We start from the raw sequence: 12,666 nt of genomic DNA, 5'->3' as shown, positions 1-12,666 counted from the left end.
GTTCACGCTCCAACACATTTGGTTTGTTTCCAAAACAGAACAGTTAGCATTTTTGTTTTACTTTTTTCCCCTCAGTCCAAGGTGCTAATCCTCCAGTTCTTCAGCGCTCATCATCAGGAACTGCTTCCTCAGCTTTGGGTCTCTAATATTCCTCCACAGATACTGTAGATCACGTCCCTTGGCTTGTTCTTTCTCTGAACCCTGAATATGCCAAGGAAGTTAATATCTCACTTCTGTTTTTCACACCCTCCTACACAAATGCCTGTCCGTCCCACACACACCTGAACCTGTGAACATGTGTTCATGTTGAGAGTTATGGTTTTACTGATCAATGCAGAGAACCCGAGTGAATAGACCTCTCTGTCTGCACTCAGCTGTCAGGTACGGTTTCCTGTCAGATGCTCCCTTAATGGAACTTTGATGATTTTTCCACATAATTCATTTTGAAGCCTGAAGTTCTGCTCATTTTTTCCATGTGCTCCACCACTTGGGTTTCGCACTTATTGTGCTTTCGGTTTGGGTTCCACAGTCGGACCACTGCAGATGCTCCAGATGTGCGGCTCTGCAGATGTTTGATGAGTTGTGGCATTTATATGAAGTCATTTTATATAAATTTCATGATAACCCACACCAATCTGTAACCATACCATATCACGTCAATGTGATAGTTTCCCAATAGGTTTTCTTGCTAAGGTTGAGGGTTCTAGCCTTCTCAAGTGTTTCTACTTTGACATTTTTCCCAACTGAAACCTTAATCCAGTGGGACAGAACTGAAGAACCCTCAAGGGTGGTATATTGCAATGTTAAGTTATATTTCTATAACACTGCATGAAAAGGGTTTCACTTTTAGAAAAGATTCCTTGGAGAAAGCTAGAACAGTTAACCATCCAAAGAACACTACTCTCTGAAATTTTTTTTTTTAGGAGCTTAAGCGGATCACTGGTTGTCCATCTAAAGGTTCTAAGTTGAGAATCCTACAACCCTTAAAGGGTTTAAGTCAAACCCTACCCTACAACAGGATTTCACTTTCAGAAAAGGTTCACATCACGTCAATGTGATAGTTTCCCAATAGGTTTTCTTGCTAAGGTTGAGGGTTCTAGCCTTCTCAAGTGTTTCTACTTTGACATTTTTCCCAACTGAAACCTTAATCCAGTGGGACAGAACTGAAGAACCCTCAAGGGTGGTACTGTATATTGCAATGTTAAGTTATATTTCTATAACACTGCACTAAAAGGGTTTCACTTTCAGAAAAGATTCCTTGGAGAAAGCTAGAACAGTTAACCATCCAAAGAACACTACTCTCTGAAATTTTTTTAGGAGCTTAAACGGATCACTGGTTGTCCATCTAAAGGTTCTAAGTTGAGAATCCTACAACCCTTAAAGGGTTTAAGTCAAACCCTACCCTACAACAGGATTTCACTTTCAGAAAAGGTTCCTGTTAGGACCATTTTGGAAACCTAGACCTCTTGGCCATCCAAAAAAAAAAGCCCTACAGTACACTCTTAGAAAATTCAGATCTTTTAGAGGCTCTTTGGTAATCCCTCTAGGGGAACCCATAAAAGTTCTTTATAAAACCCTACAACAGAGGGTTTTCCTCTAAAAACATTCCAAGCAGAACCTCTTTAGAAATACATTAGGGGTTCTTCAGTTGTCCCTTAAAGGTTCTAAGTAAAACCTTGTAACTGAGGGTTTCACTTTCAGAAAAAAGGAAAAAAAAAAAAAGAGTTCCTGTTAGAACCTTTTTGGAAACCTTGACCTGTTCGCCATCCAAATAACCTGAGACTTACAAAATTCAGAATCCTTCTTTGGGATTTTTTTAAATCCCTCTCCCAGAACCTGTAGTTATTCCTCTTTCCCCTTTGGTTAATTCCTCAAGGGGAACCCATAAAGGTTCTATATAAACCCCTACAACAGAGGGTTTCCCTATAGAAACGTTAGAAGCAGAACCTCTTTAAGAATACGCTCGGGGTTCTTTGGTTGTTCCTTAAAGGTTCCAAGTAAAACCTTGAAACCGAGGGTTTCACTTTTATAAAAGCTTCCTAGTAGAACCTCCTAGTTATTTTTATTTCAAAATTTAGAACCTATATTGGGTTCTTCAGTTGCCTCTCTGTGGAGAACCGATAAAGTTTCTCTGTGTCCCTCTGAGAAAGGATTCCAAGTAGAATCCTTTTTTGGATGCTAAGAACCCTAACTATCCAGTGGATCCTTAAAGAAACCCCTTTCTTCTCAAAGCATCCATTGCGTTATAACTGGTGATAAGCAGGTCAGTTAGATGAAGTGCACTACATGGCTTTTCCCAGATCTACTGCTGTGAAATAATTGGATAGTTGAGGAACCTCCTGTCTTCCTCCTTGCCAAGCAAAGCATACGGCAAAATCATTTGGCAGCTGTTCGATTTCTGCAGGTTTGCTCAGGAATAATAGCTTGTGGAAAATGAGAGCAAGAGAGAGAGAGAGTGTTGAGGTTATGTGGTGAGTGTTAGAATGCAGGGAGATTTCAGAATGGAGATGTTGTGCATTATTCAGTAACATGCCAGGGTCTCATTATCGCAGGCTTTCAGAAAGAGCTTACAGTGGGGGGAGAACACCTTGTGTTTATGTAGTCAAGGCTTCAGGATGTATATCCATTTCCTGTCTGCACTCAAAATGCAGGCCTGTTCACATAAAAGCTGTCATCTGCAAGTGTTTTCGTTTCCATCAAATTTATTTCCACTGAATGCACTTTGACAATTATGGCAATTATCATAGCTACCAGTGAGGCTTTTTGTTGTTGTTGTTGTTTAAAGGTTACAAGCAATAAACAAACACGTAAATGTTTAGTCGAGGTTTTTAAAGGTTCTTAATGCGGTTACCATTGCTCTGGTGTGTAGAACATGGCCATGGTCCTACCTAGATCCACACAGAGGAATTTGTAACAAATTGCACAACACGCATCATATGAAGAAAGAAACAAAATTTGGGACATGGTTAGCATTCGTACCTTTTTGTACAAACTTATATTTTCATAAATGCTCTGCCCTTGTTTAGATCTGTCTTGACATGTCTACCTGTTTGTGTTACTGAACTTCCTGATCACTTTACGTTCTAATTTCAAGTCGGGCGGATGAAGGCTAACTAAGCATAGCATCATGTATCCTGTTTCTGCCTCAGTTTAGTTTGTCACGCACTGTTTATTTCCACACAGCTGAAGATATGCTGTAATGTTTACACCAGTTCCAGATGCCTAACATTGTCAGTCCCCCTGTAGCTACGGCTGGTATCCTTACACGCACCCAAGCACACACTTCTTAAGTTAAACAGATGACATCATTGGCCAGGACATGGGCAGCACGTGCCTTGTCTTTCTTTCTTTCTTTCTTTCTTTCTTTCTTTCTTTCTTTCTTTCTTTCTTTCTTTCTTTCTTTCTTTCTTTCTTTCTTTCTTTCTTTCTTTCTTTCTTTCTTTCTTTCTTTCTTTAACTTCTGAGAACCTTCAACCCTTTATATATTGTGACATGAGTTGTACCATGTTGCCTCACCGTATCTGTGCTGTGAGTGTAGAAAACGGGTTTAACACACCATGTCCCAAGGGTTCTCTTTGAAATGGAACATAAACACACCAGGAAAAGATGATCAGGGACCAAAACTAGAAGAAAAAAAAAGATGATCAAAAACTGGAAAGCCAGACCTGGTAAACAATATCTGGAGTCAGACACAATAGAGATTCCTTGGTTATCTCTCTGGGGAATCCTTAATGGCTCAAAGTAGAACCCAACAACAGAAGGTTTCACTTTTATAAAATATTCCAAGGAGAGCTACTTTGAAAACCAAGTGCCATTAAGTTTCCAAACAACCCTACACTCTTTTACCTTCCAGGTTCCTGGGTTGCCCCACTGGATGAACCTTAAAGGAGCTATTTTGAACCCTTCACTTGAGGTGTTCGCTTTTTGAAAAGGTTCCCAGTAGAAACCCTTTGGGATGCTGGAACCATTCACCATCTAAAGAACCCTATGCTCTTTGCCTTAGATGTTCCTGGGTTTCCCCTCTGGATGAATCCTTAATGTTTCCTCACTTTTCAAAAAGGCTCAGACTAGAACCTCTGTAGAAAACTTATTTTCATTACCCATGCAAAGAAACTTTAGATGTTTTATAGGTTCCTGGGTTGCCCCACTGGATGAATCCTTAAAGGAGTTATGTAGAACCCTTCAGCTGAGTGGTTCACTTTTTGAAAAGGTCCCCAGTAGAAACTCTTTAGGATACTGGAACCATTTACCATCCAAAGAACCCTACACTCTTTGCCTTCCTGGGTTCCCCCCAGATGACCCCTTAGTGCAGGGGTCACCAAACTTTTTTTCTCTGGGGGCCACATTGTCGTTCCTGACTGTGATGGGGGCCGGGGTCGGGTCAGTTATATCACATAGAATTGTATGACCCAGACAAATATGACCACCAGCAGGCCTCATTGTGTAGTAGAGATTACTAGCCTGGCACGGCCATCCCCACTACTATATCCATACTACTATATCAACACTTGATTCCTGGCACATATTTGTTTATCTTTACTAGTGGTTTGCAAAAGTAGTAATCAAGTCTTCACACTTTGTTTTAATTTGAAATACCACAGATATTCCATTTATTTATTTTCTAATAAAAATAATATCAAAGCTGTCAAGGTAAGAAACATCTGCCTATTTGAGGTGATTGACACTGGCAAAGGTGAGTGGAAAATTATAAATTGTAGGTAGGCCTGTTGATATTATTAATAATATAAATAATAATTGTATGCAGCACTTAATAAAGGTCAAATAAATAGGCCTATAAAATAAATACATTTTAAAAAACAGTGAAATTATAATAATATGAGCAATAGATCAATAGATCACAGCAGTTGTGCCGTGTCCTGCACGTCATTGCTCTCATCCATGGCCAAAGCAAAAAACTCGAATTCTGACGCTTTCTCATTCAGCTGGTCATACACGTTGTCCCCCAAATCTTCGGTTCGCCTGGTCATAGTAGGTACGGAGAGACTCACCGCATTGAGCGCATCCTTCTTGTCGGGACACACCTCCTCGGCCACAGCAAGCATCCATACTTTAACAAAGTCCCCATCAGTAAACGGCTTTCCATGGGTAGCTAGTAGGTGAGCTACCTTATAGCTAGCTCGGACAGCAGCCTGGTTGATCTGGGTTTGGCGAAGGAATACATTCTGTTGTGCAACCAGTCCACATTTCATCCTCCGAATCCTGTCTTCTCTTGTTTGCCCTCGCAAACTAGCATACTCTTTGTGGCGGGTTTCACAGTGACGACGCAGATTATATTCTTTGAAAACCGGCACACTTTCTTTACATATAAGACAAACTGCACGGTCCTTACACTGAACGAAAAAATAATCGGTGGTCCACTGTTCTTTAAAAACTCTGCACTCTCTGTCAGCTTTTCGCTTACCGCTCGCCATTTTACTGTCCTGAACACTGACAGTTCTCTGCGCGTGCGCTGCCTGTCACTGCTTGATCGTGAGCATATGATGAAAATTCGGAAAATATGAATAGTTCATTTTATAACTAAATATCAATTTTAATTGATCAAATCAACAAAATGCAAGATGCAGACATGTTATTATTTGCCAAAAAGCAATTTAAAAAAATAGGCCATGACCACTTTTGGGGATTGCCTCATAGGGCCGGTTCAAGTGATGGGGGGCAGAGGGGCTGGGGGGCCGGTCAAAGAGGGGTGGCGGGCCGGATCTGGCCCGCGAGCCGTAGTTTGGTGACCCCTGCCTTAGTGTCTTCTTATGTTTCAAAGAGGCTCCTAGAAGAACCTCTTTGGAAAATTACACTCATTACATTACAGGCATTTAGCGGACGCTCTTATCCAGAGCGATATCCAGCATACCCAGAGCAACCTGGGGAGCAGTTGGGGGTTAGATGCCTTGCTCAAGGGCACTTCAGCCATTCCTGCTGATCCAGGGAATTGAACCAGTGACTTTTTGGTCCCAAAGCTGCTTCTCTAATCATTAGGCCATGGCATCCCCATCCAAAGAGTCCTACGTATTTAGAAACTTTAAATACCTTACAGGTTCCTGGATTGTCCCTCTGGATATTCTTAATGCCTCATCACTTTTCAAAAAGGTTCCCAGCAGAACCTCTTTGGGATGTTGGAACCATTAACCATCGAAAAAAAAACCTACACTCTTTTGAAGCTTTAGGGGTTCTTTGGGTGACACCTACTGTTTGTGTAGAACCATACAAGAGGGCATTTGGATTGGAGTCATGCATGCAGAGATGATTCTGTATGTCTGCTGAGATTTATGGTACGCATACAGGTGCTTGCATAAGTACCCCCCCTCCACATTTTGTAGTGCTATAACCTTAGAATCATCAAGGCCTTGTTTTAGGGCTGTTGAGCTGCTTTACTAGTTTTAATTATCACAGTGAATAGTAAGTGAGGAAAGACATACAAATGTCCTCTTTCTACTCTGTGCTCTCTCCATTGTCTTGTGCTTAGCAAAAACTTTGAAACTTGTACAAAAAAGTTGGGAAAAAAGCCGAGTTCAACAGGGGTCACATCTGGGACCGATTACATTCATGGTTTTACATTCGTTTTTCATGTTCAGTTCCTCATCCAGATCGGTTATTGCACTATTTTAATCCCAATGCCCTGGCTTTATTCATGACTCTGCATATTTTACCAATGACACTGGTGCTTAGCAAGACAGAGACATTCTTGTCTGGAGCAAAAAGACATTTTGGGAGTCGACTCATAATCTGAATCCCAGATCGCCAGACCAGTCTGATTATCGATTCAGCAAGTTCGTACAGAGGTCGGTTCTATAGCTGCCATGCATTCTTGATTTAAGTCTGTGATGTTTTGACTAGCATGGTTTTCAGAACGACACCGCATTCTCTTGTCCTTTTGTCCCTCTTCAACCCTTCACAAGGGTGAGCGCTGTCCTAATGGAAAAGTTCCAAGTCCCAAATTTCCCTGTATAAAAGCCAGCATTGGGTTTTGATGTGCTCATGAGTAAATCCCCAGTTCCCTGTTGGCTCCAATGGAATACAGCAGGAGACCTCTGAGGACGCTCGGAGAAATCTTTTCATTTCCTCTGAACAGATCTCATTTGATTAAGCAACCCCAGTCTGTGTGTGGTATTCCATCTTCATTTTTATTAATGTTAGAGCCACAGTGAAGCAAATCTCATTTTGATTTGACATTTGCTTGCGTCTGGCTTTAATTTTGCTGCAGAAGTACCAGAGACAATCCTGGGAGAACTGGCGCTTATCCTCGAGTATGAATGAGCAAGGCTAGAGGTCGATATCTGTTTCCTTTCTGGAGCAGCATGTGAGAAGAAAGGGTGCATTTGTTAGATAATTGTTGCTAATCCTTGCTCATGCAACTGCTGTGCTTTGATACTTGGCAGTTGGCTAAATCCAAAGCGAGGAAGAAGATCAGGAATGTTAAACGTCAAACTTGCGATTTTGACGCATTCTTGAAGCCTGACCTGAAAATTTCCTTGAGTGTGTTCCTTAAGTTTTCCTGAAATGACAATGGGCGTTGTTGTACCTGTCTTGGGAGATACCTGTCTTCCAGGTATATGGAAGACAGGTATCTTATCAATACTTTTTTCTTTTTTCATGATTCATCCTGTACTAGTCTTGTGTCTGTCCAATTAAATGCTCTCTAGGGGGCGTGTCTTGCGCTACAGTAGCAGCTTGTTCACAGAAAACATTGTCAGTTTGTCAGTGTGTGTTCACCCACTATTCCCTTTTCCAAACACAGCTTAGTTGAGAATTCATAGTTGGACTTTAGGAAGAGGGTGGAGTTTGTGCAAGTTGGCAGTGACCTTTTCCGAGGAGCGTTGTTGGACAATGTCGGAATGTCGTTCTGTCAGACTTATTGAGAACCTCTTTGCAATTCCGGCATCTCACTCACACTTCTTCTATTTCCCTTTTTCTGGGGAATAAAAGAACACACACACGCATACACACTTGCTCCACGAGTAAGAGTTAGCGATATCATTTTATCTACTGCTTGTCAGATGTATGCCAGTGATGACCCTGCAGCTCTGTTTTACTATTGATGATGCTGTCGCTTAACCCTCTGGGGTCTGAGGGTATTTTCTGGCACTCTAATGATTTTGGTATGCTCTGATTTTGTTGTCAGTTTCAACAAATCTAAGCAGTGTTTTCAAAGTCATATGACTTTTTTTTTTGTATTCAGCACAAATTCAGCTACAATAATATCTTTGGAGTCTGTCTGCCATGATTGTACTTAAAAAAACAACAACAGATAAATGAAGATGTTGTAAAAAGCAGTTTACAACGGTGTTAGAATGTATGAAAAAAACATGACCTTACCCATTGTGACGAACCGTTTTGGTCACTTGAAGTGATTCTGTTCAGTCTTAGGAATGGATCAAGCACAAAAACTTAAATCTGCTCCAGTGATTTGGACAATTAACTGGCCATAAAAAAAAAAAATGCATGTCCTATTGTTTTGGGATACAGGGTTGGCAGTGAGAGGGGTATTCAATGAGAAGTGTAAAAAAATTCCATTCCATTCAATGAGAAGAGTGAAAACCCCTCCCACTGCCAACTCTTAATCCCATCAAGTCAAGTCCCAATGGATAAGGTCATGTTTTTTTCACACATTCCAACACCGTTCTAAAACTGCTTTTTACAACAGCTTCATTTATCTGGTATTTGACTTTATTTTGGTGTTTGACTCGATTCAGTGTGTCTTGAAATTAACTCTTGTACTGTTTTACTCAGTTCAGAGCCACAATCAACTCTGTTACACGATTACTCTGGAATTTTGCTCCAACTCCAAATTTTACTCTCTAAATTCAAAATAGAGCAAAATTAACTATTTTTGAGGAAAATACTTTTAACTCTGGAAAAATTGCTCAGTGATTTTTCCTGTGTATGCACTACAACGCATGCATATCAACCAATTTGCTCATCAGAAATAGAAGAAACATTTACAGTTACTCAAGTTGATCTTCGGCTGGATCGAGTCAAAGTAAAAAAAAAAAAAAGGCACTGCTGATCATCAGTGTTGCAGTTCTCAAGATTAAATTGATTAGCTGTCCTGAATCATGAATTGAATCACTGTCCTGAAATCAAATCGCTGTCCGAATCATCCAAAGCACATAAAATCTGCGTGCCATCTCACAACAAGTTTTACCTCCAAATAGCTGAAACTACGGCTGACATAGTTTATCCTGTTTATGAAAGAGAACCCAATCGAAACTGAAAGAGTGAGAGTGATTATCATGCCGTTACCATGGGAACAGTCTTTTTATTAATGCGTAAGTGTGTGCTCAGCGCTCCGACTCCGGTGTGACTGAGTAAGGTGACAAGTTTTATGTTCCATCTAATCAAGGTAATTTAAAAACTATAATATTATTTGGCAGTGGGCACATAGGAAAGTATGAAGTTTCTGTCAGTATGTTTATCATGCTTGTATGATAAAAAACTCACAAATATATTTATCTAAATACATGACCTACTCATTCTAAACCTGCCAAGCTTTGCCAGCGAAGCTCTCGACCCCAGAGAGTTAACCTTGCCTCAAACATACAAACACACACGGCATCCTGTCATCATAGATATTGTCCTGGTTCAAGTAGACGAGTGTGGTCAGCTTGGTGGTTTTCTGTATTTAGCGACTGTCCACAGTGGTTTGGCGTATCTCGGTTCCTGTTTGCCGTTGTAGATATCGTTCAAAGACTTCAGTACACTGTTGCTCTGACTTCCTGTTTGAAAAGGAACTGCATTAACATACTACATACAATCAACTCAGTCATTTCACAGGGATGTTAATGTACTTTTAAAACAAAAACAATACAAATATGATTTATTATACTGTCTAATGAGCAAGACATGTGGCGCCGCATGCACCTTGATACCACAACAAGGTCTTGCTTTATTAGATATTAATAGCTTCTGTAACACTGTAAGCCCTCTACCTCCCCCCACCCCCTAGTGTCAGTAATCCCTTGTTCTCAGAGAAGAGAGGTGAAGTGGAAGAATGCTGCTTTAATGAGAGCAGCGAGCTGGAGCGAGAGCCTGCTGTGAGCGCACTGAGTTTATAACCGCCGCAGTGCTCCTTGAGATATACCCCAGAGTATAGCTACAAACAGCACATGCACACACTGCAGACAAGGTGTGCGAGAGGACATGAAACAGGAGGGTTTATAACACCGTCCATCGCATCGTTCTCCATCTCAGACCACCACACTGTGACATGTAGCATCCCTGTGTTGATGCGAGGACCACATTTGCTCTTCTCATTAGATAAAGAGCACAATTTTCCAATTTTCGTTTCTCATCTGGTGTGGAATGTCTACGAGTGCGATCAGAACAAATGTTCAAATACTGTTTGAATGAAGGCTTTTGTAAGCTCAAAGCTCACCATCTGCTTCCCAAAATACAAATACAGATTATTGCCTTCGAATGAACAAAGTCTTGCTATCATCAACATCTTTTTCTCCCTTGTCCAGGCCAGGTCGGGGTCCATTTGGACCCTGTTGATCCACATCATATTAATTGGAGCATAGTTTTACGCCGGATGTCCTTCCTGCTGTAACCCTCACATTTCTGGGCTTGGGAAGCAACCATTCACATCTATGGACAATTTAGAGTAGCCAGTCAACCTAACCTGCCTGTCTTTGGACTGTAGCAACTGGAGCACTCGGAAGAAACCCACGCAGACAGGGGGAGAACATGCAAACTCCACGCGGAAAAGCCCCCGTCGGCCACTGGGCTCGAACCCAGAACCTTCTTGCTTTGAGGCGACAGTGCTAACCACTACACTACCGTGCCCCTGAGCAAACCATAGGTGCTAAAGAAGGCAACTGGACTTGCTTGAAATTCTTGAAGACATTTCACCTCTCATCCGAAAGGCTTCTTCAGTTCTGTCTGACTAGTGGGGAGTTCCAGGTATTTATCCTTTAGTGGACCAAAAGCAACCCTAAAGATAGTCGTTGAGGTCACATGGGTCATTGACCCTCTCAGTCATCCTGTAGGTGTTCGGGTCACTAGAGGCCGGGTGTGAACGGTGTCAGCAGCCTAGAGGGTCGTTAGGGTCAACGACCCACGTGACCTCAACGACTCTCCTAAGGGTTGCTTTTGGTCCACTAGAGGATAAATACCTGGAACTCCCCACTAGTCAGACAGAACTGAAGAAGCCTTTCAGATAAGATGTGAAACATCTTCAAGAATTTCAAGCAAGTCCAGTTGCCTTCTTTAGCACCTACGGTTTATGATAACCTGGATGACTGAGAACCTTCACAGACATACCCCTGAATGAAGTCTTGCCAATCAGTGAACAATCTCACCTGGTTATTGTAGGAGTTTTTCCTCATCGCCACTGTCTCTTTAATTCGGGATTTTAATCTCAATTTCTGTAAAGATGCTTTGTGACGATGTCTATTGTAAAACAGTGCTTGTTGAAATTAATTGTTTAAGATTGCAAGTTTTACCTGAACTTTGTGACTATTTGAATAAATTAATCCCATCAATGGGACTGAGATTCCTTTTAGAGAGTAAAACCATGTAACCATAAATTCGAGTTAGAATGGAAAAAGTTAGAGATAAACTGTAGGGTTGATTTTCCTCGCTGATTCCATAGAACACTTTCCCTTTGATTTAGATTCAGATGTCGTTACTATTTTCAGTGTGAAGGCAACAGTGGGAGAGCTGAACCCGCTGTACAGATACAAGCAGCAGAAAGTGGGATCTTATGGCCAATTAAGTGCTTAAAGGCTCGAAGGAATTTGTATGCAGTCAGGAGTTCAGGTTACGCCTTACTTTGATCTGAGACAGACGATCATCAGAGAGATGGGAGAGATTGGATCAGGTCCAGGAAAGCTCGAGGAAATAATGTGGAAAAAAAAGACATCTGTGTGTGTATGTGAATACAAATAGACGTCCTGTTCTGCCTACTGTCTTAGTGGATGTTTCAGTTTTGCTGTAAGACTTTGAAGGAACGTTATCTCATCTCAACAGAGTGTGGAGTGTGGAACTCCCCCAAAAAACAAATACAGTCCCACAGAAAGAGAAAGAAAGTAAGACAAAAACACTCACATACCTGATTGTTGAAATAAGGAGGCTCAAATGTCTTACACAGAAGCTATATATGTAGTCCAGGTGGAAAGTTTCATCTTATTTCATAAATTGTGTTTGAAAGTTTTGTTAAGATTCAGTTTCACGTGTTTTAGAGCCAAGGGTTGGCTTCAGTTGGTGTCAATGCGGCTTTTTCTGTAAACTGTCCAAGAAACAGAAGCTCGGACCAAAAAATGGGGGAAAGTGTTACTGAAAAGGTGCCAGTGCATGATGTGGAACCATTTCACGCGTTTCCACCAGAAAGAAGTTCCACTTCAGAGCCAACGGAGAACTGGTGAATTGTTTCACTGGCAACTTGAGAACAACTTGTGGTATTTCCATACAGTACAAGATCAAATCACCGTGAGCTGGTCTAATGGTTGGCTTGTCTGCTTGTTGATCAAGAGATTGCGAGTTCTACTGGTCATACCTAAGACCATCATAAAAATGGTACGGACTGCTGTCTGGCAAGGCACGCTGCAATACAGATGCGAGTGGGGAGTCAAACTCTTGCGGTTATCAGAGGACTAGCCCCCCACTGAAACCCTAGCTGTATAGGAAAGAGGCTGAGGGCTTTAGAAATGG

The 12,666-nt window shown here is 41.4% G+C and overlaps 1 protein-coding gene across 3 annotated transcripts in view; it reads left to right on the top strand.

The window, feature by feature from the left end:
* Positions 1-12,666, top strand: part of robo1 (roundabout, axon guidance receptor, homolog 1 (Drosophila)) — a 573,922-nt gene that overhangs the window by 410,284 nt on the left and 150,972 nt on the right. The gene's annotated exons all lie outside the window — the stretch shown is intronic.

This window comes from Neoarius graeffei, chromosome 17 (assembly GCF_027579695.1).
Source record: "Neoarius graeffei isolate fNeoGra1 chromosome 17, fNeoGra1.pri, whole genome shotgun sequence".
NCBI classification, from domain to species: domain Eukaryota; kingdom Metazoa; phylum Chordata; class Actinopteri; order Siluriformes; family Ariidae; genus Neoarius; species Neoarius graeffei.
The sequence above is the reverse complement of the archived record's forward strand: the minus strand, read 5'-3'. Positions and strand labels throughout refer to the sequence as shown.